Genomic DNA, 24307 nt, shown 5'->3' on the forward strand with positions numbered 1-24307 from the left:
TCTTAAAATTTTTATTCCAGGAGAGGAAGTTAAACTCACAGGAGCTCCCTGCTGAATGTCTAGGTTCTGGTCCCTGGACCACTCCGTGTGGGGTTTGATGTTTGCTGAATAAAATCCTCATAGCAACTAGTGTAGGGGTCCTCGAGCTTGCCCGCACATGAGAACCACCTGAGGTTCTATCCCAGACCAATGAGATCAGAACCTCTGGGGGCAGAGCCCAGGCCATGGTATTTTTAAAAAGCTCCTCAGATGATTCAAATGTGCTGCTTAGGTTCCAGACCATTGAAGGGGGTAGGGTGGCTTCAGAGAATGCCGCCAAATGCCCTCATTGCCAAAGTGACAAGACTGAGCCCAGGGGAGGTGAAGTAACGTGTTCACTAGAAAGCACAGCTAGACGGAGGCACTCGGACCTCTGGAGTCCCAGTCTCTGAGGTGGGCCACCTTTGGAAGTGTTCTGTTGGTCCTGAGTATGAGCTGAACTAGTGACTCTTATCCGCATAGCAGCAGCTATAAAAACAAAGGGCAAGCGCGCTCTAGGAAGTCTTTTAGTTCTATGAAGACTGTTGTGGTGTTTTCTCTCCTCTCTGGTGCTGTGGCTGAGCAGGGTGTCACCAGTGACCTGGGGAAGGATCCATGATACACTTAGAGGATTAGAGGAGACATGGGGAGGGGGCAGGAGCCTTGATGACTGGCAGGACCGGGAGCTGGGCAGCACAGAGCTGGGAGTGAGAACACCCAGCTCTGTCTTCTCTTTCTGCTGTGGGTTTGCCATGTTCCCAGCCTCCTCCAGACTTCCTTTTCCCAACTGCAAAAATAAGACTTCATTTACAGAATCTTAGGTTTACAAGGTGCTTCCAGAAGACGTGCGCTCTGGTCCTTGCAGCAGTGCGGTGAGGCAGAGGGAGCAGGAAGCTTCATCTCCATCTTATAGATGTAGCACAAATGTTGAGAAGCTTCACAGGCCTCACCATAGGGTGATAACATCTCAGAGCCTGCTCCCATCCCATCTTCTAGCATTTTCTAGAAGTTTCCAAGACCTCATGTGAGTTCTTAAACCAGTCTGTTGGTTTCAGACTCCAGGCACAACTCACCTATCCTTCCTGCCCAGCTTCTGGGACACAAGTCCTCACCCCTGCCCCTTGGCCCTCCCACCTCCCCGCAGTGTCAGTGCTGGGTGAGGGTCACTCGCCGGATGGTCCCAGGGTGCGGAACTCCTTCTTCCCCCAAATCAGTGTTGCTCTTGACCAGCCTGGCCTTGAGAGCTTTGCTTAGCAAGAGCCTCCTGAGCGTTCTCCCAGCTTCTGCTACTGACCCCACTAGCCACCCAAGTCTAAGCAGTTTGATCATTCCTCCAAATTCCAATCTTCTCAACCCTTCGTGCTCACCTTGACCTTCAGAGCTTCTGAGAGTTTGAACAGAGTCAATTGAGCCCCCCTGGTAAGTCTAGGGCACAGAATGGGGCTGGGGAGGGGCGTCAGCCACGCGAACAGAGCTGCCTGCCACTAAGGTCCTGTTACACAGAGGAGGAGACTGGGGCCCCGCGTCACTGAGCCTGTGAGTGACCAGGTGAGAAAGGAAACCTCCACCTTCTGAACCCAGGCCGGTGCAGATGAGAGTCATACCCAGTCCAGGGAAAGGGAAAGCAAGCCTCCGAAAGAGCACATGCCAGTGCCTGGGGCTGATTCTGAAGGCCACCCTCTTCCCCACCCCCGGCCTTCAGGCCCAAGCACCCTGGGGCGCTCCCAGGCGCAGGTGGGCCATGGGCTGCCCGCATCCCCACCGCTAACAAAGGCCCCGCGCCCTGGCGGCCTCCCGAGGCCGGCGGCCTTTGAAGCGCACAGCCTGGATTATTTAATATAATGGAACAGTGCAACCTGACCCATCAGAGACATAAATTTCCAGGTGTTTTAAATTTGTTTTCCCCGTCAGAATGGTAAATGGCAGATAGTAAAATTCGGCACCAGGTCGTGGCTGTGGGTGCAGAGCTGGTCACAGGCTGGGCTCCTGCCACTCCAGGGTGGGCTTGGCCTAGGCAGCCCAGGGTGCACCAGAGGTGGCCCCGTGTCCACGGACTACCCTGGACATGAGGCTCCGAAGCTCTGAGAAGGATCCTAGGCCAGGGTTGGGTGGGGATCCCAGGTCCTTGGTTTCAGAAGGAGTCTCAGGGTATCTAAGTCTTCTGCCCATGAGGGTCTCTCACCCTGACATCTGTGCAGAGAAACCAACAGCCCCACGCCCCCTAGGTTAATTGAGGTGTGAGTGCCTGTAACACCCATAACGAGGTTTCTATTGCTCTTGCCAAGTTCAATTATGGGCGCATCTGCTTTCTGATTTTTCCAAGATGGTTTGATTTTTTTTCTTTAAGCCCAAACTACAAAGGAACAGTCTGCACAGTAGCTTTTTGCAGAAGGTAAGAGATGCTGACTGCTTTTTCCAGACCCCTGCTTTTTTGAGACGTGTCAGAATCCACAGGGCAGCTGCTGAGGATAGATATTACTCCGAGTGATTCTGGAGAAATCTGATCCTCACTCCCACCTCCCCACAAGGCCCTTCGCCCTTTTCCCTTCAAAGTCATAAAGGATGTCTACCTTTGTGAGACAGGTTCCCCTGCCTGCTACCTAGAAACCTGTGATGTGTCACTTCGAATGGAGAAATCATTTCATATTTATTTCCCAAATGGAAGCACTGGCTCAGAGAAGGTGGAAACTCCAGAAATTAGTGTAATTTGGGGGATGGAAGTGGGAAGGCCCTTGTTCCTTACCAAGATAATTGTCATTCTCTACTTGCTTTGGGGGTAGGGCTTTAAACACAGATAGCTTCTGGTGTAATGAAATAGTTACATTTTACTGATAAACTTCTCTCTATTGGTCCATTGTTGTGTGTGTAAGTGTGAGTGTGTACCTGTATGTGTGTCTGTGGGGGAGTGGGGCCAAGGAAACCCGATGCAGATCTGTGAGACAGTAGAGACAGTAGGTGTCAGCTGGCCCTTGAACTTACCCTCTGGTACCCACAGACGCGCACAGCTCACAAAGCTGTGTATGGAAGGTGTCAGTGGAGCAGGGACAGTCATTGGGACTAAGAAACTCAGAAGCTAGAGACAGGACAGACTCTTTCTGGCCTCGTGGTGAGGGAGAGGCTTTCTGGAGGAGGTTGGCCTTCAGGCTGGGGCTAGGGAGATGCTGAAGGAGGGGCAAGCATGAGCTCAGGAAGGAGGAAGGCAAAGTGCAGTTGGGGCTGGAGGACAGTGAGAGATGGTGTGTAAAGACTAGGTGGGGCAGGACCTCAGGTGTCCTGAGAAAGCTGCTCCCCTGCCTGTTGGCCTTGCAGTTGTGTTTTCAGCCTGGAGTTTCTTCCTGATGACATGCCCCCAAGAGCAGGAGAGTGCTTCAAAGGTCAACTTCCTGGGCTCATTCCTGGAAACAGGAAACAGCGATTAGCAAATCAATTAATTAAGGCCTGGTAAACCACTGGATAATAAAGAATGGTTATTTGTTAACTGAAGACAGACCTTGGCCCCTGCTGAGAGGTGTGATTCTGGGAGAAGGCTGACCAGGAGCATGCTGAAGACAGAGGCAGGACTACCTATTGTGAAATTCCAGCAGCCCAGCTCTGCTGATGACAGAAATGGCCATAATAAACCAAGGAGGCCACAAGTCAAACAAATAATTTGGTTGACAAATAGGAGTATAAACAAGACCTTGATTAATGAATTTCCTAATAGTTCTCTGTTTATTGACATTAGCTCAGCTTGGTCATTAAGCCTGACATTGCCCATATATGTTGCATAGCATAACACCTTCCATTCATTCTGAGTCTGCTTTTTAGCTTTTTGCCTGGATGTTTTATGCTTTAAGTCTTGTCTCCCTGACTGGGCCAGGAGCCCCTAGTTCTGAGAACCCTTTCTATGCTTACTGAAGAAAGAGGAAGGTCCTGGAGCTTCCTGTGAGTGCTAAATAGAGAAGTGAGAGAAGAAAGAAGAGCCTCCAGCTTCAGCATCTTAAATCCTAGGCATTGGGCTGGGAATCAGGGTCCAGCTCCCTCTCACTGTAACTATCATTTCCCTTTTAGACTAACCTGTTGTACCTGGATTGCTCCATCTTTGAGGGGAAGGGCTCATTCCAGAAGGCCCTTCCTCCTCCTGGTGTTACAGGCATTGAAAAGGGAACACTGAATGGGCAGGAGACCTGAAAACACACTAAATAGAGCGAAGGTATCCCAGAAGAGCATGAGCTTCTCTGAGGCTTATCCTGGCCACCACTTAGCCTGCTTCTAACTGAACTTACCAAAGTGCTTTGGGGGACCTTAGCCATTGCCTCTGATGTTCAGAACCTAAGACGGGGTTGTCCTGGGAAATTGCCAGCATGCCTAAAGTTGATCACCAATCCCTGTCCAGAGGACACCAAGAGCCCCTGTTCTTGTCCATGGAACGGGAATGGGCTCTGTCGACCCGGGCCAAGATTCCAGCCTGGAGCAGCTTTGTAGGCAGCTTTAGCAACACGGTGAAAAGCAAAAGCAGGAGGAGTTGAAGCTGTAAATGCCAGCTGTATTTTTATTGGTCATCTGCAACTTCAAAGCTTTCCCCTCTTTAAAGGAGGCCCACGCAGGTATCCAGTCGGCTCTCCGAGCTCCTGGCCTTGATGCCTTATTGATTTTCAATGTGGCTTGACTCCCAGGTGGGCAGACTTCAAACTGGTCTGTATTTTTCTGCTGTCATGTTCCCATCCTTGTTAGTTTCCATCTCCAGCAAGATCCTGGGCATGTTTGAGGGCAGCTTTCCTTCTTTGGCTTTCTCTCAATGTTCTGGACAGGATTTCAGACATCCAGGGCCGCCACTGCCGGAGTTGTGTCTTGTGTGGTTAATACGCAGCTGTGCCAGATGCTGGCAAGTGCAAGAGAGAAGATGCAGCCTTGTTCTCAAGGGATTCACACCCATCGGTCCATCTAAGTGTTTTCTCAGTGTGGTCACTATGGAAGGTGTGGCCAGCAGTGGAGGGTGGGGCTGGTCACTTGATGCCACCACCACCTTTAACGCATGCTCTTCAGAACTGACCTGAAGCCGCCAAGTGTTTACTGAGCTGTTGTTTGCCCAGTACCGGGGAGAACAAACATTCATTCAATGCCTACTACAAATATTCATTAATACGTTCATTAAGTGCCTGTAGTAGGCCAGGCACTGAGCTTTGCTGGTATTTACTAGTAGCTTTATCTAAATTTCATGTAAATTCTATGCCACTCTGTGAAGCAGGTTATTCTTAGCTCCCTTTTATAAATGAGCATGCAGGATTGCAAGGGTTTAATAATTTGCCCAAGCTTACTTCACAAGCAAAAGGCTGAGCAGGGTCTGAGCTGCTCTTGCTTGAGCACACCAGGCTGGACTGGGTGTCTGTGTGTGTTGGGGAGGAAAGGATACAGGAAGCTTGTCATCTCATTGGCACACAAATCCTATTCATGTGGAATAAATGAGCAAGATGAGGCATATGTGTGGCAATAATGACAAAAGCAAACATTTCTGGCTGGGTGCAGTGGCTCACAGCTGTAATCCCAACACTTGGGGAGGCTGAGGCTGGCAGATCACTTGAGGTCAGGGGTTTGAGACCAGCCTGGCTGACATGGTAAAAGCCCGTTTCTACTAAAAATACAAAAAAATATTAGCTGGATGTTACACGCCTGTAACCTAAGCTACTCGGGAGGTGAGGCATGAGAATCGCTTGAACCCTGGAGGTGGAGGTTGCAGTGAGCCGAGATCATGCCGCTGCACTCCAGCCTGGGCGACAGAGTGAGACTCTGTCTCAAAACCAAACCAAACAAAAAAACCAATAGCAAACATTTCTATAGCACCTACCAGGTGTCAGGGTCTGTTCAAGTGTTTCACCAATATGAGTTAATCCCCATGAGTGCATGGAGGCCCAGAGGAGTTGGGTAATTCTCCCAAAGGCATGCAGCTGGGAAATGTCAGAGTTGAGATTCAGACACTGTGTCTTAAACACTTCATTGAGGGTCAAGACGGCCAGCGAGGGGCACCAGCAGTGTGGACTGAGCAGTGCCTTCTCTTTGAGAGCTTCACTGCCTGCTTTCCAAGACTTGACCTCTTCTAACCTCCAAAGAGCTGTGAGGCAGTGGCCAGGCCTCAGTGTCACCCTCCTTGATAGATGAGGCAGACAGATGTCAAGTGGGTACTCAGGATGACCCAGACCACACCCCAGCCTCCTGTCTTTCCACTGCTGGGGCTTTCTAGAGGAAAAAAAAGTATCTTATCCAGTTGGGACATTGAAGAGATGTTTGGTTAGAAGTGTCTCACCTGCAAATCTGGGACAAACAGATCCAGAAAAGCGGTATCCTAAGAAACTGAGCCAGGAAAGCCAGTTCCTCGCCTGCAGTTCCATCTGCTCTGGCTGCCAAGGGAGCTGGGAAAGTGATTTTTGTGACTATAAAAGAAAGAGGCAGTGTAGGTTGGAGAGGAGGCTGGGTCCAGGTCCTGGGGGAATTCCCTGGTGCCCTGGGCACAGGCCTTCTGCTCTGCAGCCTGCCTGGCTCAGCCATGCAGGAGGAGAGGCCTTTGAAGTCAGACCACCAATAAAATTGCAGCTGGCACCAGGAGCTTACAGGACCCCAGGCGTGAGATTTTACACCACTAAGAGGCTAAGCCAGTGTTGACAGGGCTTGGAATGTGCCCTGGACTCCTTTTTCTTCTGCAAAGAGCCACTAGGGTGCCTCAGACCCTGGCTACCCTGTCACCCAATCAATCAAGGCTTCAGCGAGGGCCCGTGAGTCACCACAGGGGAGCGAGAGGAGCAGCTTGCAGTGTGGACCCAAGCCTGAAGCACATGCAGCAAACAGCTACAGTGCTGCAGGCTGTGAGCCCAGGCTGGGTTGGGAGGGCACAGGCGAGGCAAGGCTGTGTGACAGATGTGAGACCAGCAGCAGGGGAGAGCAATGAGGATGAGAATGCTTGTGGGGAGGAGATCATACATGGTGGCCCTTTAGGTTTCAGTATGAGCAAAGGCATGGAGGCTGGAATAGAGGAGGCACTGTCGTTCTCCCTCCTCCCCCTCTTCTTTCTCCCTTTCCCTTGTCCTCTACTTCCTCCTTTTCCCCATAGTCTTTAAACTGCTCTTTACATCTGCCCCAGTGCTGGGCATGGCCCCATTTCTCCTTCTAAGGAGCTCAGGATCTGAGACAGGCAGCATCCTCAAGGCTGGGCTTTGGATCAGGACCTGAAGAAAGGGGTTTGATGCCAAGAGAACCTGGCAAAGCATCATGACTGCCCAGAGAGTCATGAGCACAGTGGGAACAGAGCTAACCTTTGGCATCATCCTCACCCCTACCCAGAATTTTCTCTGAGCACTCGCTCCCTGCCTCTTGGGAAGCAGCTGTTGATGCAGCTCTTCTGAGGCATTTGGTGATGGGTGGGTTCGCTCCCTTCAAGGATGGTGAACAGCAGGAGCCCCAGGGATTGAGCTGAGTGGGGAGAGCCATTATCTGGATGTTGTAACCAGGAAGAGGAGCTGAAATAGATACCAAACAAACACAGGAGATGGGCAAATGAATGAGTAGGGAATGAGCCTGGAGGAGGAGGTTCTGGGGATGGGTTAGTGCCTGGGGTCTTCACTACAGCACTCCCCTAGACCCTAACCTAACTGAGCCAGGAGATCAGCAGGGCTTGTTTTCCTGACCCTGCTGATGTAGCAAGGAAACTGTCCACAACCAGCAAGGACTAGGAATTATAACACATTTGCATGTTACAAGATACTCCCACCAGCACAGTGACAGTTTATAAATGCCATGGCAATGCCCAGAAATGACTTCATATGCTTCTGGGAACTGCTCGTCCCTTTTCCAGAAAGTTCATGAATTACCCACCTCTTATTTAGCATGTAATTAGGAGTAGGGGTAAATATACCTAGCCAGCAATCCACCAATGCTACTCTGCCTGTGGGATAGCCCTGCCCTGTCTATGGAGCAGCCATTTTGCTGTATGCTGTTGCTCAAATCAACTTGCTTCCTTTCACTGTTGGCTCATGCTTGAATTATTTCCTGAGCGAAGCCAAGAACCCTCTTGGGCTAAGCCCCAATGTTGGGGTTCACCTGCATCATAACCAGCTGTCCCATTTGGGCAGAGACACTTATAAGAGTAACCTGGTTAAAGTTTCCAGTGATGGAACAGGAACCTTGATGGGGGACTATGGAGTCTGCAGGGGGTACGAGAGACTTGTGAGCAGTGAGCTTTGGTGATGTACCTGCACACACAGGTCACACTCCAAAGGCAGCCTGCTCATTTTCCCCACCTCCTCACCCACCTCACCCCCCACATTGGTCTTTTATGAAGAACTGTCCTCACCAGGGAGATGACAGTACTAAATCAGGTTGACTCCTCCAAACTTGCAAAGCTGTTGTCATTAGTATGATTGTTTGTCTTGGAAAAAGCAGACTCTTCCCTGCAGCCATATCACTAAGAAAAGGGCTGATTGAAGAAGGGCTGGTAGACTCAGGTCAGACACATAAAGAGAGCTGTTGTCTCACTCACCAGGGTTGGTGGGCCCAACTCACCATGTCCTGTCTAGAACCACGGGGAAAAACACCATCATTCTGGTCAGGCACTGGGGAAATGGGGATGTATTTGTCTGTTTTATGTTGCCCTAAGGGAATACCTGAGACAGAGTAATGAAGAATAGAGGCTTTTTTTTTGGGGGGGGGGGCTTACGGTTCTGCAAGCTGTGCAAGAATGGGACCAGCACCTGTTCAGCTTCTGGTGAGCCCTCAGGAAACTTTTAGTCATGGCATATGGTACAGGGGGAGCGGACATGTCACATGGCAAGAGAGAGAGAGCAAGAGAGCTGCCAGGCTCCTTTAAACAACCAGCTCTTTCATGAACTAATAGAATGAGAACTCACTCATTACCAAGAGGATTGTGCCAAGCTATTCATGAGAGATCTGCCCCCATGATCCAACATCTCCCACCAGCCACCCCCTCCAACATTGGGGATCACATGTCAACATGAGGCTTGGAGGGAAAAAATATCCAAACTATATTGGGGATTGGGAGACATTACTTTATCCTGAGTGTTGAGCTTCCATATCTGTCATCAAATCAGCCTTAGACATCTCACTGGAATCTGATGAGGAATTGCTGCACCTACATGCTATGTGCAGACACCTTAATACATGACATGATGAATCAAGCTAAACCCATGTTCACTTTTTGCTAATTGTTGAGAAAGGCTTTTAAATGTGGAGAAGATCTCCTTCCAAGGACATTGAGCAGGAAATTATTAAGTGTGACTAATATGAAACCGAGGCTGGCAATTTAAAAACGAAGTTTACAGAATGCACACAGCCAAATGAAGGTTGATACTCTCGAAGCGGTCATCATGCATTGGGATGTGCATATTTTGCTACATACTCTGTCTTGTTCCAAAAAGAATTTGAGGTGCCAGTCAGCAAGGACTCAGATATTGCTTAGTGACCCTTGTTGTGTGTAGCAAAACATTTGATCAAACTGTGCCCGACATTGAAGAGAGATCATATGCTGCCTGAGGTTTGTGGCAATAGGGAAATGATGACAGAGATTCAGATTCTTGGTGTGTGTTGGATTGCATCTTGTTGCTTTTACGAAGTCTGGTAAGAATGCGGTGAAGTTAGGGTAGCATGAGCTAGTTTGCAAGAGCAGATGGGCAGGAACGGGACTTTGTGCTGCTCTCTTGCCTGCAGCCTGGAGTCTAAATTGACCGAGAGTTCAGTAATTTGGAGCCTTGCTGGGTTGAAAAAGCCAATTGTTTCTCTACCTGAAACTGAAGCAAAGAGTAAGTGGTATTTGAGAAGTCATAGACTTAGCAGAGGATAAAATTAGTGTTCTGCCATACAGCGATAGGGAGCCTGCTGGTCTAGGTGGGCTTAAGGGGGGCTGCTTTCCACCCAGACCTATGCTTTCAGATGGTCTCAACATAGTTACCATAAAACTATGAGCACTGGCAGAGCTCAGCAGGCGGTATGTGAAAGAACGGTTTATAGGTTTAAACATTGTGAATAGGCAAGAGCTTTAGTGTAGCTTTTTACATATGGAATGACCAGAAACAAAAGTATTTCAAATGTATTTGAAGAAATGATGTTATCAAAAGAACCATAATCTTGGCCTAAAAAAGCTTGTTCAATCCTTAAAACCATTCCTGGGTACCCAGTCCTGCAACAGCAGGACAGGGCCTGCAAAAGCCAGGTAGTTCTTCAAAGTTCATATTCTCCAGTGGCCACTCAGATGTGGCCCAGGAGGACAATGGACATGAAGGTGTTTCTGCCAGGGAGCAGAACAGGAGTTCCAACAATGGAAGGAACTTTAGGCTGATTATTTTGGAAGCAAAAGCCCTATGTTAAGGGTATACACACTTCATGCCGAAAACTTAGAGCTCTAACTGAGATCTATACCTCCCCACACCAAGCTCCCCTAAAACCCTGCAAATTACCTGTTATTCTATCACATTTGATGATTTTAGTATAAGCAGGCTTTTTGCTAGGAACATCTATTTACATATTTATTTGCTATGAAAGTTGATTATGCTATATTTGCTATTTTATATTCTGCTTTTTAAACTTAGCAATATATTATAAATATCTCTTTTTATTAAATATTCTACTCGGGCATGATTTTTAATGGTTGCATAATCTACTGTGTGGCTCTCATAAAGCTGAGAATTTAGATTTTTAGTTTTCTTATTTTAGGATACATTTCTTCAAGTGGAAATACAGGGCCACAGGAACTGACATTTTTGTGATTTGATTTGATTCAGACCCTGCTACCCTCCACAGGGATGTTTTGTTTTTACTAGTTTGCACCTCCCCTGGCAGTCTTTGAATGTCCCCATTTTCCCACTCCTACCACACCGGCTGCCACTCATTTTCACCTTGGGGATGATGTGGTCTGAGACCAGCACTGCTTCTCTGCAGTGAAGAGCTATGGCCTAATATTTTCTTTTTCTTTTTCTTTTTTTTTTAACCTTGGCTCTGGCCACCCTGGAGGATGGTATACTTTTTCATATTCACACTGAAGACCTTTCTTCGATTATCTTCTTGCTGAACTGAACAGAAGGCTGAGGATAACCATCCATGTGATGTTTCCAACTTTGTACCTCATTGTCCAGTATGGCCCAATGGGTGGTGGGTTCCTGTATCTTCTGGAGAAATCCTAGATGCTCCTTCAGGGCAAATGCCCTGAAAGAAGGGATGCCCTAGGGTCCCAGCACACATAGAAGGGGAATCATTCAGCACCCAGTCCTTAGATGCTTACAGATGGAGGATACAGCACCTTTCCTAATAAACAGAATTATCCAGCACTTCCAGATCACTCCTATCTACCTTGGTGACCTGCTATTATCATCAACAGAGATTTCTGATTACAAAAGTCATCCTTGTTTTTTGTGGATATTTAAGAAAACGGATGTATGAAAAAGAAAACTAAAGTTATATATACCCTCCAGAAAAAAAACAACCTCACTATTGATATTTTGGTGTATACATGTGCAGAATTTTCTCCTCTACATATGTTTTTGTCAGTGTTGAGATCATATAAATGTGTAACTTGCTTTAAAAATTAGTATAAAGAACATTTCAGAGTTATAAACATTTGTTATAAATATAATGGCTGCATAATATTTGCACATGGGGTGTTCTAGAATTTCTTTGCACATTTCCTTATACCATTGCACATTTAGATGTTTCCAATTTTTTTCTTATAACAAAATCCATAATCCTTCATAACCATCTTTGTGCATAAAGCTTATCTTCATTTGGATTATTTCCCCATAATCAGCTCTCATATGTGGAAATGATGTGTTTCAAAAGAAAAGCTATATGGCTATAGGCAATATGGAGGAATATTACTTGGGAAAGGCCATCTGGCTACTGGCTAAATCTCACCAGAATGGAATTAAAGATCAATTGGATAAGCAAATGCATGGGTCACTGTGGAAGGCTGAATAGTAGCCCCTCAAAGATATCCACAATGGAATCCCCTGAACTTGTAAATATGTTCCCTACATAGCAAATAGGATTTTGCAGATGTGATTCAGTTAAGGATTTTCAGGTGAGATTTCCTGGGTTATCTGGCTGGGCCCAATATAATCACAATGGTCCTTAGAAGAGAGAGGCAACAGAGTCCAAGTTACAGAGGGGGATGTGATTACAGAAACAGAAGCCAGAGAGATTTGACGATGCTACATTAGCGACTTTGAAGATGGAGGAGGGGCCACAAGCCAAGGAATGTGGACAACCTCTAGAAGTTAGAAAAGGCAAGAAAATGGATTCTCCCGTAGGGCCTCCAGAGGGAACTAGCCCTGCCAACACCTTGACTTTAGTCCATTGAGATTGATTTTGGGCTTCTGACTTCCACAACTGTAAAATAATAAATTTGTATTGTTTTAAGCCACAAAGTTTGTGGTAATTTGTTACAGCAGCAATAGAGAATTAATATAGTCACCAATCAATTCTAAGAGCAGAAATGTCACCAAATAAGTGAAAAATCTGGCATGGGGTCACATTTCCATATACAATCTTCAAATACCAAGTTCTTACACACAGGTTTACTTCTTACACCAGTTCTGGCAACTCTCCAAAGCAAAGGTCCTCCATATAACAACTCAGGGACCCATGAGAGCTGTATTTCTAAAATACATGACCTTCTTAATCAATGAGGCACAGGAAAGGAGAGAAAAAGCCGTGCATGGGCTCATCAGTGCCTCAGCCTTGGAGTCACTTCCTCTCTCAGCCTGTGGCCAGAGCCCAGCATATGGCTCTGCCCTGCTCCAAGGGGCTTGAGAAGTACAGGCTTCCTGTGCCAGGAGGACAACAAAGCCTACTGTGACCTCACAGACAGTGCACTCAACAGTCATGGGAAACAGTCTCTACTATACTGACCCTGTATCCGTCAAGTGCTTAGGTAACTCACATTTGTGAGTTGCACGGTATGAATTGTGGGTGTCCTCACCTGTCCTGAGACTAGCCAGCTGACTGTTGCCCAGAGCTAGCAGGCATAGCCAGCTGAAATTCTGAAAGTGGATTACGCATGGAGTAATGCTGTTCTCAGGAAATGAGTGATTTATTTCATAATCTAAAATTTAAACGTTTTAATATACCTCCCAAGAAGATACCTGGTTCAGAAAACTGCAGAGGAGCCATGGAACTCAGCAGAAGGCCAACTCCCTCTCTGGGAGGCTGCCTTCAGGAAACCAATCGTCCACCCACCTGATTCCAAAGGAATTACAGAAAAATGGAAAGCCAGGAACAAAAATCATAAATCATATTTTCAATATGACCTTGTAACATTATCCATGGATGTTACCTCAGACTTCAGTGAGTGCAGGGGACTAATGCTATCCATTTATGAGTGATGCCAAAACTGGAAAATGACAGTTCCAAATGCACTGAAGTGCTAATGGCACATACAGTGTCTGGAATTCTATTTTATATTAATTAGAATTATTTTTGTTAAAGAAAATATGTTGAATGTTCATTACTGTTGAAAAATAAGTTTCTCCTTTATTTCTCTAAATAGGTGTTAAGTATTTAAAAAATATTGTTTTGAAAGCCCAGGATCATTTGTCTCCTTAAAGTGCCTTAAGGGCCCACCAAGTGGCATTCACTTGGCAAATCATTGGTGTAACGTCTAGTGCTCAGCCTTGCTTGCCATGAATGACATAACTCACATTAACCAAACTCTCACAGGCACGGGCTGCTGTGTAAACCAGAAGGCCAGCCTGCATCTCTGGGGGTAGAATCCAGGCACTGGGAATATGTATGTACGTGTGTCTCTGCACCTAGGTATGAGGACCTGTGTGGTGACAGGGGTAGGTATTCCAGAGAGGGAAGTGCTCCTGCCTCTGTGCCCCTAGACAGTACTCGGGTGAGCATCAGTCATGCCCCACGTTTCTCCCTTTCCCGTGTCCACAGGGATGGTTCAGCGTCTTTGCCACTATCTGCTGGCCCTGAAGCCATTCTGTCTTACAAGGACGTCCATTCTGCTCCTTTATGGGTTGGTTTTAACACTCGGGGAATAATTTCAGGTTTCTAATCTCTAAGATTAGAGATTTGAGAGAGACCAATCCCCAGCTTCTGAGATATTTAAGATGTATTTTGGAGCAGTAATAAAAATACAAATTGTCATGCCTTACCTGTACATGGTGACTTGTAAATCCCAACGTACCTTCTGCTTCACCATCTCCTTTGATTTTCCCAGTAGCCCTGTGGCCAGGCTGGGAAGTGTTAATCCACATTCTGGTTTTAAGACCTGCATTTCCCATTGCCTACAAGTGTTTTCAACTGACGGCTTCACCAGGGCCTTGCAGTAAGTGTGTCTGAAATATGCTATGTGTTCCCCACCCGCTTCTCTTACTCTGGTGGCCTGTGTTTTTGTTTGTTATCCCATCTTGTTCCTGATGGTCCAAGCTTGCACCCTTGGCATCCTCGCTGGGCTTCACTCTTCCCCTTGGCCTGCTCATCTGGCCAGCTCCTCAGTCCTGCTGCTTCTGTCTTTGATAGCTCCTTGAGCTCAGCTTCCCCTTCTTGCTGCTTTTCTCACTGCCATCTGCCTTCTCCCTTCTCTCCGGAATAGCTGCACGTGCCTCTTAACACATCATCCCTCTTGTACTGGAAATTGGATTAACCACCCTAAAGCGTAGCTCTCATTGGTTACTCTCCTGCCCGCAGTCCTCCAGTAGCACCTACAGCATAGTTTATTCCAAACTCCTGAGTGGCATTTCAAAACCTCCTGATGTGTCTCCAATCAACCTTTCCAGTTTCATCTCCTCCTCTGTAACCTACATGGCAGCTACATTGGATCCTAGGTGCTCCTCAAGCCTCTCTCAGGCTTCTCCATCTCTGTGTCTTTAATGTTACTGCATTAGTGAAAGGATTCCCTCTCATTTTGGCTTGCTGAAGTCCTGCCTGTTCTAAGTTTGCCCAGGTGTCCCTCCCCCTATGCCTTCTCAGTGTGTCACTTGGAGGTAGGTTCTTTCTTCTATGGATTCCCTAGTCCTTTCAAATTATCTTAGAGCATTATCAAATTTGTCCTGTGGTGGGGAGGAGGGAGAGGATCAGGAAAAATAACTCATGGGTACTGGGCTTAATACCAGGGTGATGAAATAATCTGTATGACAAACCCCTGTGACACAAGCTTACCTACGTAACAAACCTGCACGTGTACCCTTGAACCTAAAAGTTAAAAGAAAGAAATTCTACAACTAATCACTAAGTTTAACAAGGTTGCAGGATGCAAGATCAACATATACAAATTAATTGTATGTTTATGTATTTACAATGAATCATTGGACATTAGAATTATGAATAGTGCAATTTAAAATATCATTAGAAAATATAAAATACTTAGGAATACAGCTGAAAAAGATGTAAAAAATCTGTACACTAAAAACTACAAAATATTGCAGGGAGATAATTAATGGCATAATGAAATAAATGAAGACATAAACTAAAAACAAAAAACAAATTTGCCTTGTATTGTGGTTACTTTTGTTGAAGTCTTAATCTTTTTTCTTTTTTTTCTGAGTCAGAGTCTTGCTCTGTCACTCAGGCTGGAGTGCAGTGGCGCAATCTCCGCTCACTGCAAGCTCCGCCTCCTGGGTTCACGCCATTCTCCTGCCTCAGCCTCCCGAATAGGTGGGATTACAGGCACCCGCTGCCACGCCTGGCTAATTTTTGTATTTTTAGTAGAGACAGGGTTTCACTGCGTTAGCCAGGATGGTCTCGATCTCCTGACCTTGTGATCCGCCCACCTCGGCCTCTTGAAGTGCTGGGATTACAGGTGTGAGCCACCACGCCTGGCCCCTTAATCTTACACACTAAACGACAAGCCCCTTGAGGGCCAGGACTGTGTTTTTCATCTCTGCAGGCACTGAGAGAGCCTATCAGCATCCTTATACATGGGGCCAGCTTGATAAACATTTGCTGAGTTGATCCAGTTCCCCATCTGGCATGCAGACAGATCGAGAGTCAGAGAAATTAAACAGCTTGCACCAGGTGGGAAACCACACTCACAGCCCTCAACTCATAATGCAATCTTTCTTTCCACTACCCCAAGATTGACTGGATAGCCGGAAGTCCCATTGGCCATTCAACAAACATTCATTAGGTGCTAACTACGTGTCAGGCATTGGGTGCCCAGGATACAACAGTGAACAAGACTGCCTTAGACCCTGCCCTCATTGGAAATTTAGCCTAGTGGGGGAAGGCAAACCTAAATAAATGGTAATTAAGAGCTCTAAGGGGAGAAGCAAAAAGTGTCGGGATAGAAAAGGGGGATATGACCTGGGCTGGAGGGGGTTGTGGGATAGTCAGGCAAAGCTTTCCGGAGGCATTGCTGTTTAAAACAGCTAGTTGACAAGAACCGAGGAAAGATTGGTTTTCTCACAGCGTATTGAAATGCCCTGAGGCAGGAAATAGCTTAAAAGAAGGCCAGGGTGGCTGGAACCTACAGGGGAAAGGAGACATTGGCAAGAAATAAGGTTGGTTAGAGAGGGTGTCTGATGGCAGAGAGAGAGGCCATTTCGAGGCCACTTACAGGAGGGGCTGTGGTCAGAAGGGGGCATGAAGAAGTGGGCAGACACAGAGTAGATAAAGGAGATTGGAGAGAATATTACTGGCATCATCAGGCAAAAGAGTATGGAGGTGTAGGGTAGAAAGGTTACAGCAGGACAGAGAGGATTGGATGGACAGCCACCCCCAAACAACCCTCTGGATGACTGCAAATGGTGAGCCCACGCTTGGAAGGGGAAGGCAGTGTTTAATGCCTTTTCCAGCTGCTGGTTTGAGGAGACTGGGTAGAGAGGACAAGTAAGCAGAGGCCTGGGCAGCACCTGGAGGCCTGGTATTATCCCCAGTTCCTCCATACACTTCTGTGTGGCCTTTGCAGGATTTGGAGCCTCTTTGGTTTTCATTTTCTGAACCATATGGTGAAATTGGTAAAATCTCACAGCTGATGCCAGTAAAACCCTTTAAATTTTCTAACAGAATAGGACTCTCAACATCCTCTAAAGAATGACTATTATTTATACTCTCCTAGTTATTACTTTCCTCGAGAAGGGGATTCGTGTATCAAAGAAAATGCTAATTTTTTAAAAAGGGCAATTGACAGCTCTTAGAACTCATCATGGCAGACTGGCCTTTGCAAGGTGGACAAAACCTTGCAATTAGAAAAAAAAATGCAGCCAGCACTCATTGGATTAAGAGTGTAGAAAAGCAAATGTGTTCGAATCTTAAACACATCATAATTTTAAGCATCCACAAGTGTTTAGAAAGTGTTAGCCGCTATGAGCGCATACATCTATTCACTAGTTAAACATCATAACCTGTTTCTTTTCTAAACACATGGGCAGGAGAACAGAGCATGGTTAACATGTTAAACACACTGACATGTTTACAATGTGTTGCAAGAAGGTGTTTAACTTTTTGTGCTCCAAAGCTAAACACTTTGGAATTACAGGGCTGGCTAATTCCGCCTACAGTTAGCATGGCTGTTGCCTACTGGTCCCTTTGGCTTTGGGCAGAGCAGCTTTGGGAAAGCGGACCACGTGGTGATGACCTGGGTTTCATAAAGAGCAGCCTGGGCTCCTTACTGCAGGATCTTGGATGTTGATGAAATCTGTGTTTCTGAAAACATATCATGAAAGAAATTAGAGTCAAATTCATGAGTTGCTGGACTGAACTCATGCTCCAGACTAGCATGGCTGCTGTTTCCATGTGCAGGTGCACAGGCTATCCTGCTGGTGAGGGCTTTCCAGGAGACTCCAGACATAGGCAAACTACGGCTTTGGCCTCTCCTACACAGTGGCTCAGACTTTCATAGAAAATGAATAGATCCCCAGAAGCTAGACTGAAAAGAGGTATAGAGGAAAGAGGAAGGAGAAAGAAAGAAGGCGATGAATATTCTCTTTCTCTGGCTGCTGTAACAAATCACCACACTGCTTGGTGCTTAAAATGACATAACTTGATTATCCTTCAGTTCTGAAGGTTAGAAGTCCTAAAGGGGTGTCTTTGGGCTAAAGTCAAGGTGACCGCAGGGCTGGTTCCTTCTGGAGGCTCCAGGGGAGAAGCCGTTTTCTTGCCTTTTCCAGCTCCCTACATTCCTTGGCTTGTGGCTCCCTTTCATCTTCAAAGCCAGCAATGGCCAGTTGAGTCCTTCTCATGCTGCGTCACTTTGATTCTGCCTCTCTTGCCTCCCCCTTTCACTTATAAGGATGTTTGTGATTGCAGTGGGCAATTCAGGTAATCGGGGTACCCTCCTTAGTTTAAGATCAGCTGATTAGCAACCTTAATTGCATCTGTAACCTTAATTCTCCCTTGCCATGTAACCTAACATATTCACAGGTTCCAGAGATTAAGACAGAGGCATTTTAGGGGGCCATTATTCTGCCCATCACAGGGTGTTACCAAAAGCAAGGGTAAGAGAGAAAGGGGATAGAAAAAAAGGAATTACACTAAATTATGCTAAATTGAAATCCTATTTAGCCTCATAAAATCCCTTGTATCGGGGTATGGGCTAAGCTACTATAACAAAAGGACCCCAAAATACAAGGCAGATTATTTATCTTTCATGGTAATAGTAGAGGTAGGTCATCCAAGGCTGTTATTATGGTTCTGACATCCCCAAGCAGGTAGTTTCCATTTTCTTTTTTCCTTTTCTTTTTTTTTTTAAACAGAGTTTTGCTGTTGTCACCCAGACTGGAGTACGGTGGCACGATCTCGGCTCACTGCAACCTCTGCCTCCTGAGTTCAAGGGATTCCCCTGCCTCAGCCTCCTGAGTAGCTGGGACTACAAGTGCGTGTCACCACGCCAAGCTCATTTTTTGTATTTTAGTAGAGATGGGGTTTCACTATGTTGGTCAGGTTGGTCTCAATCTCCTAACCTCGTGATCCACCCGCCTTGGCCTCCCAAAGTGCTGGGATTATAGGCGTGAGCCACCACGCCTGGCCTAGTTTCCATTTTCTAAGTCCAAGGAGATTGCTCCAGCTTTCCTCAACTTGTAGCCTGGAGGAGAGGAGGAGAAAACCAGAGGAGGCCGTGTGCATTCCTTTTAAGGATATGATCTAGAATTGAATCTCTCAGCCTCGACGCTGCTGGCATTTTGTGCCAGATAACTCTCTTTAGTGTGCACTGTCAGTGTTTAGCAGCATCTCTGGCCTCTATCCACTAGATACCAGTGGTGACAATGACAAATATATCTAGACATTGTAAAATATCTTCTGGGAGGCAAAATCACCCCTAGTTAAGGACCATGGATCTAGAAAAAGTACACATGACTTCTGGTGTCATTCTATTTCCCAGAACTTACCCATCTAAAATTGGAAGTTCTATTATTAAAGAGAGAATGAATGTTTGGGGATGACTAGTAGTCTTTTCATCTGTTTCAGATACTCAGCCTGCCAAATCACTGAAATCCCACCTCATGTCTGAGACATCTGCCTGGAATGCACAGTGGTCCAGCTGTGGAAGGGAGGGGCTGAAGGTGGTCACCAGTGGGAGGAATTTCTAGAGTTCTTGGCCAAAGCTCTGGATGGTCAGCTTGTACCCCCTGTCCAGAGCTATCTGAGGGGACTGGGCAGTCATGCATTGGAGCCTGGCTTCCCAGAGCTGAGGGGGAACCAAAACATTTCTGGGAGCCAGCGGCTTGCCATTTCTATGTAACACATCATGAGATGTAGCTTGACTGGTTAGGGCTTTGGCCCAGGGGGCTCTGATTTGTAATCTCTTGTTCTGTTCTTAGTGGGGCCAGACTGACCTTGGGGACTCACAGGCTAGATTTGTATATGGTAGTAGGTTTGAAAGACATCTAAAACTGGGTTTTACATCTGTTTCTGTTATTTATTGGCTATATGGTTCCTTAGCATCTCAATTTCCTCACCCATAATATTAGGACAGTATTATCCCTTGCTAAAGTTTGTTTAGAGGATTAAATTAGGTAATGTGAGAACAAGACTTAGGTGCCCTTTCTGGGGCTTAGTAAACACTTGATAGATGGTACTTATCTATTCCTTTATTCCTCAGACATTTACTGAATACCTACAATGTGTAAGGTTCTGTGCTGCATTCTGGAAACATGAGCGTAGCAGGAAGCAAAGTAGATCTGGTTCATCTCAGTGGTTACATTGTGGTAGTTACTACTGTTATTATTATTATCATCATGATTCTGGACACAGGCCTAGAGGTGACTCTCTGCCAGTGGTAGGGGAAGGCTGAGTCAGCAATCCCAGGGCTGAATATGTAGGAATGAGGCTGGCTGGTGAGGCCCCGCTTGGATGTTGCATGGGGGATAGTAATGGGGAAGAGTAGCAGGGCAGAGCAGCCAAGGACTTGGTCCTATAAGCCAGAAGAAGAGAATCAGAAATCTCTGGGAATCAAAGGCTGTGAACTGAGTGGACGCTGCCATCACAGGACTAACAGATTGGGTGGGGAAAGGCCAACCATATGAAGGGAGGCCAGAGGACAGGGACAGGCAGCTGCCTGGCAGAGCTCCTTCAGCCCAGGTTGGAGGAGTTTGAAGGCCTGGCTGAGACACATTGCTAGAGCTACTCCCGGTGAGGCCAGGCTTGCTGATGAGGCAGGGAGGACTGTGTCTTTGGGCGAATGGCGTGCTCCATGGGCAGCGTAACAGCAAGTTTGGTAAAACAGGACAGCTCGTAATCTCCCTGTTCCACCGCTGACTTATCTACTACATCATATCTCTTCGCCAGCCAATTATGAGAGCAAGTTTGGGAGGCAGGTCACCTCCGTTAAATCATCAGGGAGTCACCAAGTTAATGATGGCTCCAGGCAGTGAGTCTCAGACTTTTTCCATCTACAGTTCATTCTTGGCAAAGTAAAACACCTCACATTTTCCCACTTACTAAAATGGAAACCCTTCTTACTAGAATGCAACTTAAATTCCATGGTCAATTATCATAATCACTCCCTTGTGTATCCCTTTGACGCCCTTTTCCCTCTCATTTCGTTGTACTGTTTTGGCAAAACCATAACTATGGTTAGAGCCAACTCTCCATTTACTCCATGCTTGTTGGTGGAAAAAAAAATACAACCCTGTGACTGATCTCACTTTAAATTCAGGCCCACAATTTTCAAGGAGGCCTGTAGTTGCTGCCAGGTCATCGTACACTCTGTCCCGGAGTCCATCCATTCTCCTAGATGACAACTTCTCACCATCCCTTCTCTCTTCACACCCCTAACACCTTCCCCCCATATCACTCCTGGCAGATGACCTCCTTCCCTCTTCAGACCGCAACTCCCCGCCGGCCAGCATCTGACCTTGTATCTTCTGTTTCCTTGACTCTAACAGGGATGAACTTTCCATGCCCCTCTCTAGAGCAAACCTCTCCACCTGCACACTGGATTTCATCCCTTCTCACCTACTCAAGGATATTGCTCCAACAGTATTGCCTGCTTCTCTCCCACGTCTTCATTGTTCATTCTCTCCTGAATCATTCCCACCAGCATACAAGCATGTGATTACTTCTCCCATTTTAAAAGAACCTTTCCTTCAAAATTTTCTCCTTCAACTTTTTGTTTGATTTTTACTTGCTGCAAAACTTCTCCAGAAAGTTGTCTGGGCTCATTCTTGCAGTTTGTTTCCTCCTATTTTCTCCTAGACCCACTGTTTGTTTATTCATTTATTTAGTTTTGAAACAGAGTTTTGCTCTTGTTGCCCAGGCTGGAGTGCAACGGCATAATCTTGGCTTCTAAGTTCTGGAATTATAGCATGAGCCACTGTGCCTGGCCTCTTAGACCTACTCTAACCAGCCTTTTGCGCCTATACTCCACAGCCTGCTCTTGTCAACCCTTACATTGCTGGGTCTGGGGGTCAGGTCTCAGTCTTCAACTTAGTTGATCTAACAGCTTTGTTTGACACAGTTGATCCTTTTTCCTCCAGGATGTGTATTCTTCACTTGACTTCCAGAACAGCATGGCTCTCTTTGTTTCCCTCCTGTCTCACAAGCTGCTCCTTCTTGGTCTCCTTTGCTGGTTCCTCCTCATCTCCTTGATCATTTAGGGTTGATATTCCCTAGGGCTCAGTCCTTAGTCCTCTTCTCTTCTTTATTTATATTGATTCTTTTGGTGATCTCACTCAATCCCGTGGCCTTGTGTATTAAACACCACGGACAACCAATTTAAATTGATGTATCTGGGCTTCGATCTCAACTTGGATGCCTACTTGGATGGTACCTTAAGCTCTTGATCTGCCCCACGCCCACCGCCACCTAGTGAAGCTCCTTCATTCATAGCCATCTCCATCTCACTTGCTGGCAACTCCTTTCAATAGCTTGAGTTCTCCACCTCCCTGGCTCCCATCCTGGTTGGAACTTCCATCCTTTCTCACCTGGATTAATGCAGTACCCTCCTAACTCCTTCCGTCTTTGTCCCTCTGCAAAGCAGCTAGAGGGAGGCTTTTAAAATTTAAATCAGATCGTATTACTCCTCTTCTCAAAACCTTTCCGTGGCTTTCTATTTCCCTAAGGCCTTGTGGGATCTGCCAGCCCATCCCAGCCCTACCTCTCAGAACTCATCCCCTTCTACTCTCCCCTCCTTGTTTACTCTGCTCCTGCCTACTAACCTCACTGCAGTCAGTTCCTCAAACACACCAGGCAAGCTCTACTTTAAAAACTTTTCACTGCCTGTTCACTCCCTGGAGCACTCCTTCCCCAAACAGCCATATGATCCCCCATCTCCCTTCCCTCCAATCTGCTCAGATGTTACCATCTCAGTGAGATCCACTCTGACTCCTCTATAAGCTACAAACTGCCTCCTCCCAAATCCTAACCCTTCTTATCCTGTTCTACTATTTATTGTTGTTTCCTTGGTAGTTATCCCTTGCTGACAGTCTACATAATGTACTTATTTATTTATTTATTTTTGAGACGAAGTCTCGCTCTTGTCCCCCAGGCTGGAGTACGATGGCACGATCTCAGCTCACTGCAACCTCCACCTCCTGGGTTCAAGAAATTCTCCTGCCTCAGCCTCCCGAGTAGCTGGGATTACAGGTGTCTGCCACCATACCTGGCTAATTTGTGTGTGTGTGTGTGTGTGTGTGTGTGTATATATAATATATATTATATATATATATATATTTTTTAGTAGAGACAGGGGTTTCACCATGTTGGCCAGGCTGGTCTCGAACTGCTGACCTCAAATGATCTGCCTGCCTTGGCCTCCCAAAGTGCTGGGATTACAGGCATGAGCCACCGCACCTGGCCTACAGTGTACTTATTTTAAACATTTATTGTTTACAGTTTTCTCTTAATGGAATATTAGTTCCAAAAAGGAGGGATTTTGTTTTGTTTTGTTTTTGTTCACTGTGATGAATCTCAAGGATGCATAACAGTGGCTGGCAATAATAAGTAAATATGTGTTAGATTATTGCACAGAAAAACTATTTCTGCTATGGGAAGACCTCAGCGAAGGATGTCTGCCATCCAGCCAGCCATCTGTTCATTCATTCATCTGTCTATTTGTCCATCCATCCAGCCAGCCTAGTCATTCAACAAGTGTGTTTGGACACATGGTTAATTTTCAACCTATGTTTTTGCCTGTGGGAAAATGGTGTCTATCCTAAAAGAACTTTCAATCAAGTTAAGAGGAAAAGCCCAGACAGAGGAATCATTAAAAAGAATGTAACCATTGTTAATCTAAGTCCGAATTAAAAGCATAGACACTGTCTCACTGGAGGGCTAGTGATGGGGGTAGTAACATAATATTTATGGCCTGGCACTCCCGTGGATTGGAGATCAAAGAGCCTTTGAGGACCCCACTTACTGCATGTCCTGGGGATGCTGAGAATCTGCTGGGAGGTGAAGGAAAATGGCTTTTGACAGGCCTTGGGGAGGAGCAGCCTAAACTGGGAGCCCAAGGCTGAGACAGGAGCTGTTCTCCTTCCTGTTTCCTCTGAGTTTTCCAAGACTCCCACTCCTGGGAAAAGCCCCAGAGACTACGAGTGTTTTAGGCCCTTGGGCAGGGGGGATACCTAGTTACCTGTGTCCAGAGAGCTGCCCTGCCCTGAAAAACAGCATCCCCAACATTTCTCATTGGAGCTAAGACCCCAAGCAGCAGTGAGAGGTGACAGCAAAGGCGAGGCCCTGGGCATCCTAAGCCTGGAATCCTTCCGCTCAACCCACTCCACCAACTCAGTAAGGAAAACAGTCCAGTCCTAATCCCACAGCCCACAAACAAACAGCTCACAGCTGGCCAGCTCACCAAAACAAGTAAACCATGTCTCCTGCCCAGGGCAGGGCAGATTGAGCAAGGCTCAGATCCTCTTGCTTATCCTCT

At 46.5% G+C, this 24307-nt stretch overlaps 1 long non-coding RNA gene across 1 annotated transcript; it reads right to left on the minus strand.

The window, feature by feature from the left end:
- Positions 1 to 2649: 2649 nt before the first annotated feature.
- LOC129057712 (uncharacterized) lies at positions 2650 to 24306 on the minus strand. Its single transcript, XR_008522435.1, has 10 exons — positions 24233 to 24306; positions 17519 to 17643; positions 14154 to 15050; positions 8339 to 9788; positions 7302 to 7505; positions 6299 to 6425; positions 5316 to 6141; positions 4284 to 5075; positions 3509 to 3612; positions 2650 to 3413 (listed from the first exon to the last, which is right to left on the minus strand). It is a non-coding gene; the product is annotated as an uncharacterized LOC129057712 (long non-coding RNA).
- Between the last annotated feature and the right edge of the window lies 1 nt (position 24307).

The sequence above is a fragment of the Pongo abelii genome, chromosome 12, assembly GCF_028885655.2.
Source record: "Pongo abelii isolate AG06213 chromosome 12, NHGRI_mPonAbe1-v2.0_pri, whole genome shotgun sequence".
Taxonomy (NCBI): Eukaryota; Metazoa; Chordata; class Mammalia; order Primates; family Hominidae; genus Pongo; species Pongo abelii.